This window comes from Leptopilina boulardi, unplaced genomic scaffold, assembly GCF_019393585.1.
Source record: "Leptopilina boulardi isolate dan_hultmark-lab unplaced genomic scaffold, ZJU_Lbou_2.1 LbouV2_213, whole genome shotgun sequence".
Lineage (NCBI taxonomy): Eukaryota > Metazoa > Arthropoda > Insecta > Hymenoptera > Figitidae > Leptopilina > Leptopilina boulardi.
Genome location: NW_026137767.1, coordinates 4806345 through 4822065, shown reverse-complemented (window position 1 = coordinate 4822065; position 15721 = coordinate 4806345).

Genomic DNA, 15721 nt, shown 5'->3' with positions numbered 1-15721 from the left:
AAAGGTGAAAGCATATTTACACAGAAAAAACCTGAATTCAAATTGAGTATAGATTCTATACTCAATTTGATTCGCAACAAAAATGAAACTGGTTGTTTCATTTCGAGTTCTAAGGTAAAAGTATCAAAATGAAACAGGCAAGTTTCATTTTGAGAAAAAGAAAAATGGAAAAATATTGTGAAATAACGAATAATTTTGCACAAAAACATGAAATATAATAATTACAAAGAAGTAAATAACACGCTAGACTTAATATATTTGATTAAAAATTGCTTGTAATCGCGTAATAAAATAATAAAGGAAATATGTTTTTAGGTTAGAAAAATGAAAACATGTGTTTTGACAACAGGAACGGTACTGCCAACTTAAATAATAGCGGTAAATTTAAAAACTTATGAAATTAATTATTATCTACGTAAATAATAATAAATAATTTTTATTTAAAAACTTCTAAATATTCGTACTGGTCAAAATAATCTTTCTGGTGTTGTTGAAATATTAGAAACAATAATTGAAATACAAAATTACTCTGCTTATGATGCCAACTTAGAAATCTGAAATTCCAGCCAATATCATTTTGAATAACATGAAGTTTGTCCCATATTCATTTCGATACCCAAAAGAAAATGAGTTGCAACAAAAATGAGTCCAAGTTTTTTCTGTGTATATTTGTGTGATTTTGCCCTTGAATGATGGATATTAATTATTAATCTTATTTTAAATTTGATTTTGCACACTATTGTGAGCAACTTTCCCTAGTTTGTAGTTGATAATTAATTCTAACTTTCACATTGACATCCTGTAAATTGTTTAAATGATTCAAGGTAAATGCTATTCATCATATCTACCTCCCTCTAATTAGTCGTCTTAACTTTGTTAGTTTTCTCTGTGTATGTTTTCTCTGAGAGTTCTAGAAATCTTGAACATTTAAATGCACATGATGTGAGCTTTGGCATTTTTGCCTTTCGAAGATGTAACAAAGCTATACACCAGGAGCATTACTGTCAGCTGTGTAAAGTACTTCAAAGTAAACTATGTCGTTTGTAAAACAGGACGAGGAAGAGGTAGAGCAATTTAACCACTACATTCGATCAACGTTTGGAGACATAGTACAAAGTGTAGGAACTTTTTGCTTTTCAACGCAATTAAAAATATTCATTTTGTTGTTGGAAAATATCACTTTCGATTTGTTCTCTTTTCTTATTGAGTAATTGTGAAAAATAACAAACCAGTAAACAAAAGATGATTACGATGAAAGTTTACTAAAACCAAATTCTAATAAAGATTATACCAAAAAAGAAGCAAATTAATATTTAATCTTATATATTATGTTTAATAAACTAAATTTTTTGTTTAGGAAACTTGTGTTCGGAAGAAAGATCTTTGAGGAGGGAAAACTTCGGGTCGCGGAGTATTCAGGAATCTAGCTGTTCGAGAAAATGTAAGTTAATTAAAAAATTAAATTATTCATTTCACGTATAGACAATGTACCCTGAGGTATATAACAGAAGTTGTAAAGTTGGCCAGGAGCGCTGATTTTTCCAGACTTTCCTTTCACTCTTCACTCACTGCATTAACCACCTTTCATCTTAATTATTACATATTGTAAGACTTTCTCTGGATTTTAAACAGATTTTAGTTCTTTTAAAATAAAATAAATTACAGAAAAAATGATCATAACAATTTTTCTTGATTACACAGCCATGTCATTGCAAATCTTTCTGACCTAATTATTCTATGTCCTTACAAGAGTATTTTTAGGTTTCTCAAGGGTTGAACTAAAGACTTCGCATCATCCTCTGACTTACATTCTTCTTACAGTCTGCAAACTTATGATCGGGTTCTCCGAATCTAAAGTACGCTGCTGATCTGTACTCCTCTTTGCAGTCTCTACCTAGACGTCAGAATTGCGCTTATCGTCGTGCTCACGGCCGACTGGGATGCCTGGGTCCTTAAGGACTATAACTCCCGATCTTAAAATAAGCATATCTACCCCCTATAACGAAAGAACTACCGGCATGTTGAAACGGCGGCGATTTGGCAAGCCGCCTCGCTACCGATGCACCATGGGGAAAGAGGAGGGAAAAATTTCCGTTGTAAGGTCCTTAACGACCAAAACGGCGAAATGAAATAGCGGAACGGTTAGTAACATTCATCTTGGACCCGATAACACCCCAACAGGAGTGGGCGTGAGTTAGCGAGGACAAGAATTCTGCACTTCCAACGGGGACCACGTGGAACATCCGCTCCCACACCGAAGTGTCAGACCGCAGTCTGAAACCACAACGGTCTTACCCTGCCTCCGGACGCTACCTAGACGTCAGTAACCGATTCATTGGTGACACCGCTAACTTTTTTCTTAATTGGGCAACACATAAAGCCATTTTTTATGCGTTCCAATTCCTCCAGCCTATCCGCCTCTTCTGGGTTAGTGATTTCAACTGCGAGCTTTATCCCACGACTGTTGGGTCCTAGGAACGTCAGCTTCCTGTTTCCTGGCTTATCAAGTGTTTTATCTAAGGATTACACGGTGTCTGTTTCCGCTACATGGCAATCCAAGGCATGAAACTCATGTTTTGCCTATGTCATTAAAGGATAAAAGGGGATGCCCGGGTCCGTTAAAAAACTGATAAGGACTATAATTCCAGATGTTACGTGGACTGTGTTATCTAGATACTTTGACCACAAGGTACTGCGGGGATGGAAAAACGCCTTTTACGACATAGAATTCCTCCTGATGTCTTTTTTTTCCCTACAAGATTGACGACGTCTAGAGTGAAAGAAGAGGGTACCTAATGAAATGTCGAAGCAGTTAGTTACAGTCATCTTGGTCCCGATAACACCCCAACAGGAGTGAGCATAAATTAGCGAGGACAAGAATTTTAAGGATCTCCAGTGTCACCCTTTAATCCTTCGATTTAACCTTACTCACAACTTTCAGTGCTTTTAGAAACTTTCTCGGTAAAGGCTTTCTTGTTGGGGCAAGCACCGATTTTGATCAGGAGATCTCCTCTTTTCGTAGCTTTAGCAGCCACCACCCTTGTGTGGCAGATATCCAGGTTGACCACTTTTCGAACCTTACCTAAAAAAGTAGCATACGAACATCCTTGACCGACTCGGATGACCATCGTCGAACTTCTTGTCGTCTTCTTTTTATGAACAAGGTATTTTAACTCTGGAGCCTTCGCTGCCCTTATGTCCCTTTGCTCTAAAGGTGTTTCCTCCTTCTTCTGACTCTTCGCCATATCTGTGCTGCCAGGGATCCTTTTCTTGGCTTTGTGCTTCTTTCTTGTCTTCTCTACAATATCCTAAAGGATTTTCAACCCATTTTTAATTGAACGATTGACGTTCTTCTGAACGTTAAAAGACTTCAGCATTTTCTGGACCTTGATATCAATTTTTGCCAACATTTCTATCTCCTATTTTCTCAACTCTTCGATTCGTGGTTAATTGTTTCCGCAACGATTGAGAAGGCTCGGTGTACTTCCAGTCCTCCTTAAACCACTTACTCCTTTCGCCAGTACCCAAGGTGTCCAATACTACAGCACTGTCGTCAAGGGATTTCTCACTCCTGGCGGCGCTAACATTGGGATATTTTTCTCTTGCACCGTAAACATCTTTACTGAACACTCTGAAAAAAGTAATCTCATATTTAGAGGAAAAATCCTCTTCTAATATCCTCTCAATTTTTCCTCTTAAAACAAAAGTAGTCCACTTGAATGTAGAATATTTTTATTCTTTGGTGACTAATAATAAAACAAAACAATTTTTTTTGAGGTTCTGATTTCAAAAACATTGAATTAAAGTTAAATAAATAAACAAATCTATTAATTAATGTAAGTAATTAACTATAAATCATAATTTATATTTAATATTTAATTAAATATATTTAATTTAGTGCATGATAATAGCTTTTCTTTATCAGTTTATAACCATAATTGTCAAATTATATGCGAGAGGAAAATCCTCTCTAGTGAAGACTATTACTTTTGATACAATATATAAGAGGAAAATATGCATCAAATTAAGAGAAATTCGCTAGAATCAAGATTACTTTTTTTAGGGTGAAGGAGGCAAATTACATTAGAATGCTGTTTTTAGCCGGTTTTCAGAATTTTTTTGAATAGTATAAAATATTTTAAATGAAATGCAAGAATGACATTATGTTGCACATATATTTATCTGTCTTTTTGATTGAAAAGCGGTTTACTTAATAATAAATTTAATAACGAACAATTTTCAATTTTTTTTTGAAATCGGGCAATAAATTTTTGAGCTGTCTTGCACAGCAATTTCAAAAATCCCGTTTCGTAAAAAAGCGTTTGACAAGAAGTATCTATAAATTGAAAATTATGATAAGAAAAAAACCATTTAATATGCTTACATTTTAATCTGCTATTCCTACACCATACATTAGTCGTTTCTCTTCTTCATAAGTCAAATCATAAAATCACAATGGGTCTTCATCAGTGACACCGTTGCCAACCTGCTTCGCTACTTGGAGCATGCTTTATTCATTGCCTGTAGTACAGAAAGGACATCGAATTTCGTTCTAAAAACTTTTTCAGCATACTTTTGAATATATAAGCTGACTATTTATGAAAAAAAAATTCGATTTTTTGAACTCTCTAATGTGGTTTCCCCCCTTAAATTGTTTGTATCTATTTTTTAAGTCTTTTTCCCTTACATCTTGCTTTTTGGATGTCCTTTAGTGAAAAGCCCTGTTAGACAGTGGGGCCAAATAAAAAAAAACTCGAACTCAGTTTTTCGAAATTCAGAATGGCGGATCCAATATGGCGGACTTTTTTTAACAAAATGTTTCGGATTCGCTTGAAACTCTCTACTCGTGAATTTTCGGGGTCGCTGAACCTTGTATTCCTTTTAGAACACCGTAGGCATCGCCTACGGTTTTATTGTGTAACAATAATTTTTATTTGGTGAATTTCGTAAATTACGTTAGGTATATATTTAACGAGAATCACTCACTCAAGACTCTTAAAACTTTGGAGCCCTACGACTAATGTAATTATTCGTTACCAATTTAACTAAAAAATCCCCTTCACCCTTTAAGTTGAATTTAGAATAACGTACAATCCAACCACGAAGTAGTAATAAGAAGTTCAATCTCTATAAAACGTTCTAACATAAAGTGTGCCAACTTTCTCACAAGAGTAATGAGATTGGTTTTCTATCAACACTAGCGCTCCTTGTGATAATTGTGTAAATTAATGGCGTTTGAATTTAAAAATCTTTCTGCTTCGAGCACGACTTATTGAAAACCAGCACTATGTCTAAATAAAACATAGAAAGTAAATTCACATATGTATGATTAAAAAGTTTCGATCTTATGATAATTAAAACTTTGGAAATTTGATCAAATAGATATTAGAATTTTTGACTTCTCCATTTAACCCTTTGCGGCATAGTACAACTCCTGAGTGTCACCTTTTTCCTTGCACTTTTTTGAATACTTCAGCCACTATTTTACACGTTTCAGTAACAAAATGTATTTAAAATGTATTTTAGAATATCTATTACAATATAACTACATTAAAAAAGAGTTTTTTATAAATAAAATAAATGATATAAACAAATAAAGTTTAAAAATAGCGTTTTTTTACAATAAATGTAATTGTGACTAAACAACAATAGGAAATAACCTAACAATAATGTCTATAATGTTTTCGGGGTCGCAGATTACGAATTTGGTATAAGATTTTTAAAATTCAAAATGGAGGATCCAATATGGTGGATGACAAAATGAAAAATTGATCGGATTTCCTTGAAACTTGTAAGTCGTGGGTTTTTGGGGGCGCTGATTACGAATATGACGTTAGATTTTCAAAATTCAAAATGGCGGATCCAATATTGCGGATGACAAAATAAAAAATTGATCGGATTTTCTTGAAACTTGTAACTCGTGGGTTTTTGGGGGCGCTAATTACGAATATGACGTTAGATTTTCAAAATTCAAAATCGCGGATCCAATATGGCGGATGACAAAATGAAGAATTGATCGGATTTGCTTAAAACTTGTTATTCGGGGGTTTTTGAGATCTCTGATTACGAATATGACGTTGGACTTTCAAAATTCAAAATGGCGGATGACAAAATGAAAAATTTATCGGATTTGCTTGAAACTTGTTACTACGGTGTTTTTGATGTCGCTGTTTATGAATATGACTTGGGATTTTTATAATTCAAAATGGCGCTTTTGTGTATGTGGGTGTCTGTGATCAATTTGATCAATTTTAACAAAATTGTCCGCTATATTGGATCCGCCATTTTGAATTTTGAAAAACTGACATCGGATTCGTAATCAGCGACCCCGAAAACCCCTGAGTAACCAGTTTCGAGCGTATATGATCAATTTAAAAAAAATTGTCCGCCATATTGGATCCGCCATTTTGAATTTTGAAAAATTTTTAAATCTGGCTTCGGATTCGTAATCAGCGACCCTTAAAACCCCCTATAATGCACTTCAAAGATAAATTCCTGTTAAAGAAAAATGTATGCTTCAAAGGGTTAATAAAAATTCTAAATTTTTGTTTGTCTGACTTTGCTTTGACAGAGGACCGGATAATCGAGTTTCCATTGTATATATATTTATAGATACTAATAAAATATTGATGTAAGTATTTGGTACTTTATTTTGGGTATGAAGAAAATATTTTATAAACTTTTGTTTTACGATGAAAATTACGTATATAATATATATATATATATATATATATATATATATATATATATATATATATATATAAAACAATGTGAATTCCAACACCAATACATGTCTTGTTTCTTTAGAACTATCATGTTTGTTTAGTGTTAGAGGTATATATGGGTCGAGAGTAGACCTTTTCAAACCTATTCTTCATTATATGCGACACGAAAATTAAATAATGTTGGTCACAAATTGCTATGTCCAAGTTGTGAAAAACTTGTGAACGTCAATAAAGCGACGTTCGTTTTAAACTTTGGTATAAAACAATTAGTTGCGGGCAGAAAAGGCCTCGTTTTTTTTTTTTTTATATGAGGAGAAGCTCTATTCTATGGACCGTCACATCACATTAATGTTGCCAGGAACTTTCCCTCGACATTTTACACGGGAGGGAAGTAAACGCCCTCTAATGGAGCTTTTCCGGCTGTACAAAAGTGTTTCTAGACTTGAAGATGAAATTAGGTTTTCAAAAAGTTTCTTATCTTAATAAATTCACAAAAAAACGAATCTTTTTTATTTTCTTCTTTTTCGCTTATTTTTAATGCCGTAAGAATTTTTAAATTTCCTTTATTTTTACTTGTATTTCACACTCTTTTTTATTTGCACCTACGGGAGACATTTGTCTTGTCACATAATTTTCTCCAGTCTCTTCGGAACTAATTTATTACTCCTTCTATATGTATACCTACATTTACTGAACAAAGTTTTTCCAAGATTTTTTTTTTGTATCTGATTTATAAAATTAAGTGTAACATAAAGAAAAGAGGAGAAGAAGAAAAAAAGACTTGACTTTTGAAAGATGTATATATATATATATATATATATATATATATATATATATAATATATATATAATATAGGTGTATATGTTGCGAATAAATTGGGTACATGTGAAGAGTTGTAAAGTCGAAAGTAGTTGAAAGTTTTTCCTCTCACCCTTGAGAGTGCAACTTGTCGCGAAACCTTTCGCCCAACTCTTGAATGTCTGTTGGGAAATGTTCACCAATCATTTCTGAACGAAAATTCGCCGAAAATCTTGCGAAAGTGTCTCTTGTTTGTTTTTTATATGAGCAATCATTCTTCTCCTGCCTCCGTTGCTCTTTTTAAATGACAAGAAACTTTGAACCGTTTTACTTTCTTTTCATAGTCTCTTTTCAAGGCATATATGATCGATCGTAGCACACATTTTTGTCACGGTATCGTGATCAGTAAATTCACAATTTTTAATATATAATATTACCTAAAATGTATTATTAATAATTTTAAAAAAAATATATATATATATAACTAAATTTGGACATAACAATATATTATAAATAATATAAATAAAATTTTTTACTTTTAATTTTTTTAAATAAATTTTAGTTTTACGATATACAATTTTTATGTATGACAAGTTAAAAAAAATTTATTTTATTGCAACACAAGATAAAACCTTATTTTTCATTTTTTTTTTTTTAAACAATATTTGACTCAATGGAAATAACAAGTGTGAATATACGTGACGTAAAACAACGAGATATGATATATATGTATGAATGGAATCATTGTTCGAGAAGTATTTTGGACTGAATCTTTCCCATAAATTCCACCTTGTAAATTTCGCTATAAATAAAATGAAAGGTCCCAAATGTTACTGTGATAAATTCATGTTTGAATAAGACAATATGAGAAAACTTTATGACAAAACTTATGGGTATAAATTCCCATCTTTATTTTTGTGAAAACTTTTTTCAAAAAAAAATTTAATTTTAAATTAAATTGTTTTTTCATATTATTTATTTGAACTATTATACCAATTTATTACAATAGAATATAAATAAAATACAAATAACTTTTTAAATATACGTTCGAAATAAAGACAACATGTAATAAAGATTAAAGAAGTATTATTTCCAAAAGGAATATAGAAATCTGGTAATCATTTTTACAACCAATTAATTATATTATAAAATCCAAGTAAAATTGTATCTTTAGATCTAGACAGAAAGATTGTGAAGTTTTCATTAGAAATACAATCTTTACATATAAAATTTTTGTATTCTAGGAGCACTTGATGTATCACGATATTTTTCTCTTTATGTTCTTTCTTTCCTTTTGCATAATTCATACACCAATCCGTTAGAGGGTGTCATTCCAATATATATATATGTATATACAAAATCCGTTTGGATTAGTTCGTTACCGCAATACTTGTGAACAACTCCAAAGAGTTTTTTCGGATCAAAGAGTCCGCGAAAAAAATACAAGTGTAAAAAAAAACCATTTCCGTGACTCAAATTTCTTCCTGGTATATATGTGTGTGATTCTTCATATATACAACTCTCCGTAATATTGTAGAGTGAATTACCATGTGGAATTTGAAATTGCCTGTTTAGGTTAAATAAATTTGTATAGCATTTCATAAAAATCGGTTTTAAAACATGAATAATTTCGCAAATCTAATTTAATAATTTAAGATCATATGATCTGTTAGTGAAATATGTAAAAAACGTTTTTTCACTTTGGGAGAAAGAAATTAGTTTCTAAAAACATTGTGAATTATTAGGTGAAAATATTTACAGTTATGGCAAGATAAATGTTTTACTCGTTACCTATGGTTTTGCAACACAATTGCGCAGTTAATTTCGATAAATAAGGTTAATTTCGTTACAATGTAGCGCCTGCGTGACGGCAATCCGCTTTTTACTATGTAATTCAGTATGCATGAGTGGTCCCGCTTTTCCCCCACTCCGTATTACTCCCACTTTTTACCCGGGAGTATATTAAGGCTCGCTTAGTGGAGAATCGGTTAGTCTGCCCTTTGCGGCGATCTGTTAAGAAGATATTGTACGAGGGAGATGTAAAATGATAGATTAGTTCAACTTAGTACCATTAAAAAAGCATTTTTAAGCATTAAATTATTATTATTCCAATATAATCATCAAAAACTTTTTATGGATAAAACATTAATAATTAAAAATTTATTATTTGAGATTGTATTTAAGAAAAAGGAAATTTAACAGATTGTAATTTGATATTTTCATTTTGCGAAAACTAGACAATTTTATTACTAACAGAATAGGAAATCTTGGCGACTGGGAGACCTCGGACTTATCGCGAGAAAAAAAATATAAAGGAAAGGACCCCAGTGGTCAACATCTAGAGGATGCATTCATAGACTTTTGTGTCGATTTCCCGGTTGTATTTTTCACATTTTATTGCTTGCACATTTTTTTAGACTAAATAAAAACAAAAAAAAATTGTATTTTCTTTGCTTAAAACTTATTTTAAATATTTTTAAGTCACTTTTATCAGTATAAATTTGTATTTAATATTTAAATTGATATATGTGGATAAATATAATTTTCAGAAAAATTTCGTAATTGAGAATAATATTTTTTTGAAACGTTCTGGAGTTCATAATATATATATATATATATAATATATAACAAAGGGAAACTTCTGCAATATACGAGACCAATGAAGTGTGTCTCTTGCTCTTGTGTGTGGTTCACCTTATCGACTGCACTATATAATGAACAGCATAGATCCATTCCTATACGGCAAATCGGAATTGCAAGAATGAATGTTCCACTATATATATATATATATATATAGTGAGAAACAAAAAGCTATTTATGCTGAAAACGAATTGTTTCAGTTCAACATTATTATATAGTTTGCCTCTTGAATTGTCTCCTGTTCGTAATTTGAACCAAACGACAAACTTCTTTCGAAATCAGGCGCTTGATAAAATTGTACTATTTGTCTGCACCAAGAATAAAGTTTTCTCTGCGCGTCAAAGAGGAGGAAATTCTTTTAGTAGAAAAATTTTCTATCATTAAAGAAGAAATTTATCTTTTTAAGATTAAAACAAAAAAAAAGGAAAGAAAAAACTTTACTACTTTTACAAAGTAGAATACTTTCCAATCGAGAAATTTCTTTTACTTTTTTTTTTTTTTTAAAAAAGTATTTCGCATTAAAATTGAAAACATTTAAAAGTTTAACAAGTTGAATAAAATTCTTTTGCAGCAAATAGATTTATATTTATTTATTTAAGAAAATGTTAAATCAGTGAAAAATTTTATTTTTAATCGACTATAATGAAGCGTTTGATTATGAATAATGTAAATGTTAATTATTGTCAATTAATATTTAATATATTACTATTTCCTGTGCAGAAAATTTAATTGTGGGCCTGATGTTGATACTGACTACTTCACAATAATTTTGAAAAATCTCACATGCATGGGGGATCGAACCCAGAACCCTTGGGACGCGAAGCGCGTACTCTAACCACACGGCCACGTTGACTTGCAGAACTTTTAACTAAAACTTCTTTAATATTAGTACAGTACTATCTTCTATTTGTGATAACAAAATAACTAGGTACATTTTTTTCAAATTTTTACATCTAATAATTTATAATCCTTTTAAAAATATTATTAAAAAAATTAATCATATTTTTTTAAATTTTTAATAAATTTAATAACAACAATTAAGTCAATTTTTGTTAATAACTATTTTCCAAAAGATAATGTTAAAAACTTAATTTATTTACTTTTTTTGCAAAACAGCGAAAACCGTTTACGCTCTTACTATAAAGCTCCATTTTAAATAAATTAAAGTGGGTCAATGTTACTTAATTTAAAATTGAAAATATATTTTATATCAAATTTTGTAAGAGAAAATTGTCCTATTTTAATAAAACTATTTTTCTATTTTTTTAATTATTGAATTTTTGAACTGGAAAAAAACAGTGTATAGTAAAATTGATCAAAAAATATTTCTGTATGTGATTGATTGAGCTCAGAAGTTTCTTTTGCTAGATACGAAAACATCAAAAGAAAAAGAAGAAGAAGGATGTTTCATATTGTGAAGTGATTGAACAAAAGCGATGTATATATATTTCGTCCCTTTTACACGTTTCTGTCCCCAACACCCTTCCGGGTTATATACATTATTTTTCTCGTTTATTCGCCCCCTTGAATAAACTGCCTTTTTGTTGCTAAAATGAGAGCACTGAAAATCGTGTCAAAAGATTTTTGTGTTCCTTGTCCTTCAATACATTCTCCCCCCCCTCTCTCTCTCTCTTTCTTTCTAGTGTGCGCGCAATTTCATTTTTCGCATATATTAATAGAGATATATAAACATAGAGGTAGAAAGGTCTGAATAAATTTATATTAAATAAGAGATTTGATTCATAATGCCTTCGAGAAAGATTCCAAGACCTTTATCGGGATATTAAAGATTCGTTCTTACGTTTATACATTCATGAATATTCGATGGAATATTTTGTGTGTCACTTCTGACGTTATCGCGGAAGTCTCCTTAATGATCGATTTCCGTGAAAAAAGAAGTGGTCTAGAAAGCATTATTTTCAAATAGCGAATCCAGACAATAGATATTTTTTTATGAAGAGAGAGAAAGAGAGATAGAATTCAATTTTTTTAAAAATGATTATATTATTATTCTATGTTACGTCCGACAGTGCAACATAATTAGTAAATTTTAATTTATTTTTGAGTCTAGACTCATTGTCCACAACTCAGGAATCTTTCCCACTTGGAAAGATTCCCCGGAAAGTGCCTCATGGAGGTTCTATCAGAATTCCGCCGGAACTTCCAACGTAATTCCGTCGGAATTCCATCGGAGTTCCAAAGAATTTCCGATGGGATTCCGATGGAATTAGGACTCTAAAAATTTTGAAAAAAATTATCGAAATTCCGTCGGAACTCCGTCGGAAGTTCCGGCAGAATTCTGATAGAACCTCCAGGGGGCACTTTCCGGGGAATCTTTCCAAGTGGGATTTCAATTGGTTTGTTTTAAGAGGGGTAAATTTAAAAGGATTGAAAAAACACTAAAATCTTTTCAAGAGGTATAAAAAAAGTAATAAGCAAATTTTTGAAGGATTGATGGAACTAAAATTGCGCAAATTAATCGTATTACGTTCTTCAGAATTAGTAGTATGACAAGTACAAGTACAATTGAAAGAACTCGTAATTGAAAATAGTAGAAAGAACCCGTGTAGAAATTGCCATATTTGGACCAAAAATGGCTTGAAACGCCTCACCTGCAATATGGCCCAGACCTGGGAAGCATCAAAATATGGCTTCATCTTGTGGTCCAAATCGGGTAAAGCGTTTCATGACAATTTTATGAACGCCAAGTTTGGCCCCGGTTTGGGCCATGACAAAATTTCTACACGGGACTGAGCGAATTTAAAAACTACTGACTTTTTCATTAGGGTCTTTAGTTTTTATATTGCTATACCTTTTTATTTTTTCAAGGCGGGTACAAGTTTGGGGATGAAAATTTTTAGAGTGGGAAAATTAGAAAAGATCAATGATTGGATTTATGAAAAAGAAAAATAGAAAATCTTACCGAAAGAAAGATGTGATTGGGTCTTTTAGACCCAATCTTTGCAATTTATAATTATTTAATTATGTAATATTGAAAAATTATGCACTCAATCAAACACACATACATATTCATACATATACATAAAAAAGAGAAACAGTCAAAATTATTCGAATACAATTCAAATTTAAATATTAGTAATATAACTAATATAACTAATATTAGTTATTTTTACTAGGTTAGTTTTAACAATAAAAGCAGAGTGTCGCTATACGCTACTTTCTCAATGTCACTTCAATCCTTCTAAACAGTTTTTCCTTGTATACTTCACTTTTACCAGTTTTTTTAAGATCCTTTCTACTCCAATGAGGGTCTATCTCAACATTTTTCTTCAGCTTTTTAAAGTCAGACGTCTGTACTCTGAACCAATTTTTTATATTTCTTATTTTCTGCTATTCTGTTCAATTGTAACATTATTCTTCTTCAGCTATATGACGTTCGTTGGTCTTTTTTTCACCATAACATGTTTATTATCTCTCACCATCTCCGTGATTCTGTTTAAAGCCTCTTTTAACGATATTCCCTATGTCGTGGGGGTTGTTATTTTTTTATAACTCATAACTCCTCTTTCAAACATTTCCGAGTCCAACTTTTTTTCTTCATATCTCCAACAAAAAAATGAATGTCTTTTTTCCTTGATTCAACCTCTTTTTTCTAGTTTCTCAATATAAACTTGTAATATATTCTTCACTATCTCTAAGCATTATTTTCAGATATCTGCTTCGAATTTTTTAAGTTGATTTCTAAACTCTTTGTCATCGTCAAAAAATCTCCACTAAACGAAAAAAATTTAAGTTTAGAAGTCACAAATTTTATTCGTTTCAAGTGGCTTTTGTCTTAAATAAAAGGTTTTAAAATTACGTATCAATTTTTAATGATTCAAAGTTCGTTTTTGAATTTGAATGATCCAGAGATCGTTTTAGATTTATTGTGATTGTGTAAGTTATTGACAAAACGGGAAATATTTTTTTACGTGTACAAATGAAACCTTGTAAGAATTAATTCATCGTTCAATTGTACTTTGGCTAAATTTTGTTTTCTTGTTATAAGTTAGAGTGTGATGGGAAAATCAAGTGTTGGTATCTGAGTATTCGCGCGATTTGTCATTCACGAGTTTCGATAAATGTCGGATAATTTCGGGGAAAAGGCGTCAAAGGGATCGATGAGGCGTGGGCACCGCTGGACAAGAAGAAAGTCGCATTATGGGGGGGGGGGTCGCGTTCTGGGAATTAATAAAATAGATTTCCGCACACGATTTGTCCTCACTTTTCCGGTCTGGTTGATAGAAGTTGCGCCACGTCTTTGCGAGTCGCCGACTGCCCAAAGGTATTAAGGATAATTATGCAAATTTAGATTCAATTAAATATTTTCTAATTATAAAATTCAGTGTCAACATTTTGTTCTTGATTATTTTTATATATATTTCATGGTTTTATTTTTGGTTATTAATAAAAAGAGTGGCGCGTTCTCAACGTGGAAAAAGGGATCTGAGGACGGTGCGTGTGCGGATGTCTCAGGACGTGAGGTCTACAAGGTGTTAGTTAATCTAAATATTCTGCGGAGGTTTGGGCCCTATGACGACGCGGATATTTTTAAAAATTGGAATATCCCTGGATTCTGAATTTATTGTGCACACTGACGAACGAGTCCAGCGGTGCCAACACACCATCGACGAGGCTATTATCCGGTGCCACACCGTTATCCCCCACGACGTCAACTATCACCGACTGGATAAGTCTTTGATTTGAATTTTATTATTTTATTCTTTCCATTTATATTGAGATATTTAATGCTTTTATGCTCTCAATATCATTTTTCTAATGTTCTCATCTTTTATATTCTCTACTATATGTTTTTGAATCTCAGATATTTTCTCATTTTATCACCTCAAATGTCTTTGTAATTAAACTCTAGAATTGTGAATGTATTTGAAGTCAAAGTATGATAGAGTGAATGTCTCGCGTGTATAAATTTTTAGATTAAGAAATTAAATTTGGAAAATTGAATTTATTGACTCTGATTTATTGAATATATTGTTGATCATTATTTTGTTGTATTGAATTTGTGTCGTGTACCTGATTTTATTTATGAATTAGAATATTCAAATTACTCGTTAATGAAATCTTTTAATTTAAAATTTTGTTTAACGTTCTTTCGAAAGTTTTAAAGATATAAAATTTTATTACAAGCTTAAGTCTCTGTTAAAACTACATTTTCCTCTAAAGCATTTGCTTAACATTTTTTTCATCGCTGTTAAAATTTTACACGTCTATCACAGGTTTAAAAATGATTTTCCCCTATAATTGCTTTTATATTCCTCGGCTCCCTTTTCTAAAAACCGTCTATATATCAATCTCGTTCTTTAATCTTTTATATCAATCTTTTTTCCAAGTCATCTGCTTGATCAAATCTATCAGTTCTTGCCAAACCCTCTTCTGAAAATTCTTCTACAAACTCACACAATCCGATACTATATACTCTCCTGCTGCTTTACCGTTCATGAGCTTTTCTAGCAGTACGTCTATTTCATCATCATCACTTCCATATTATTAGAATCTAATTTATCCTCCGAATTGTAAAAATCATGTTAAAGTTACTT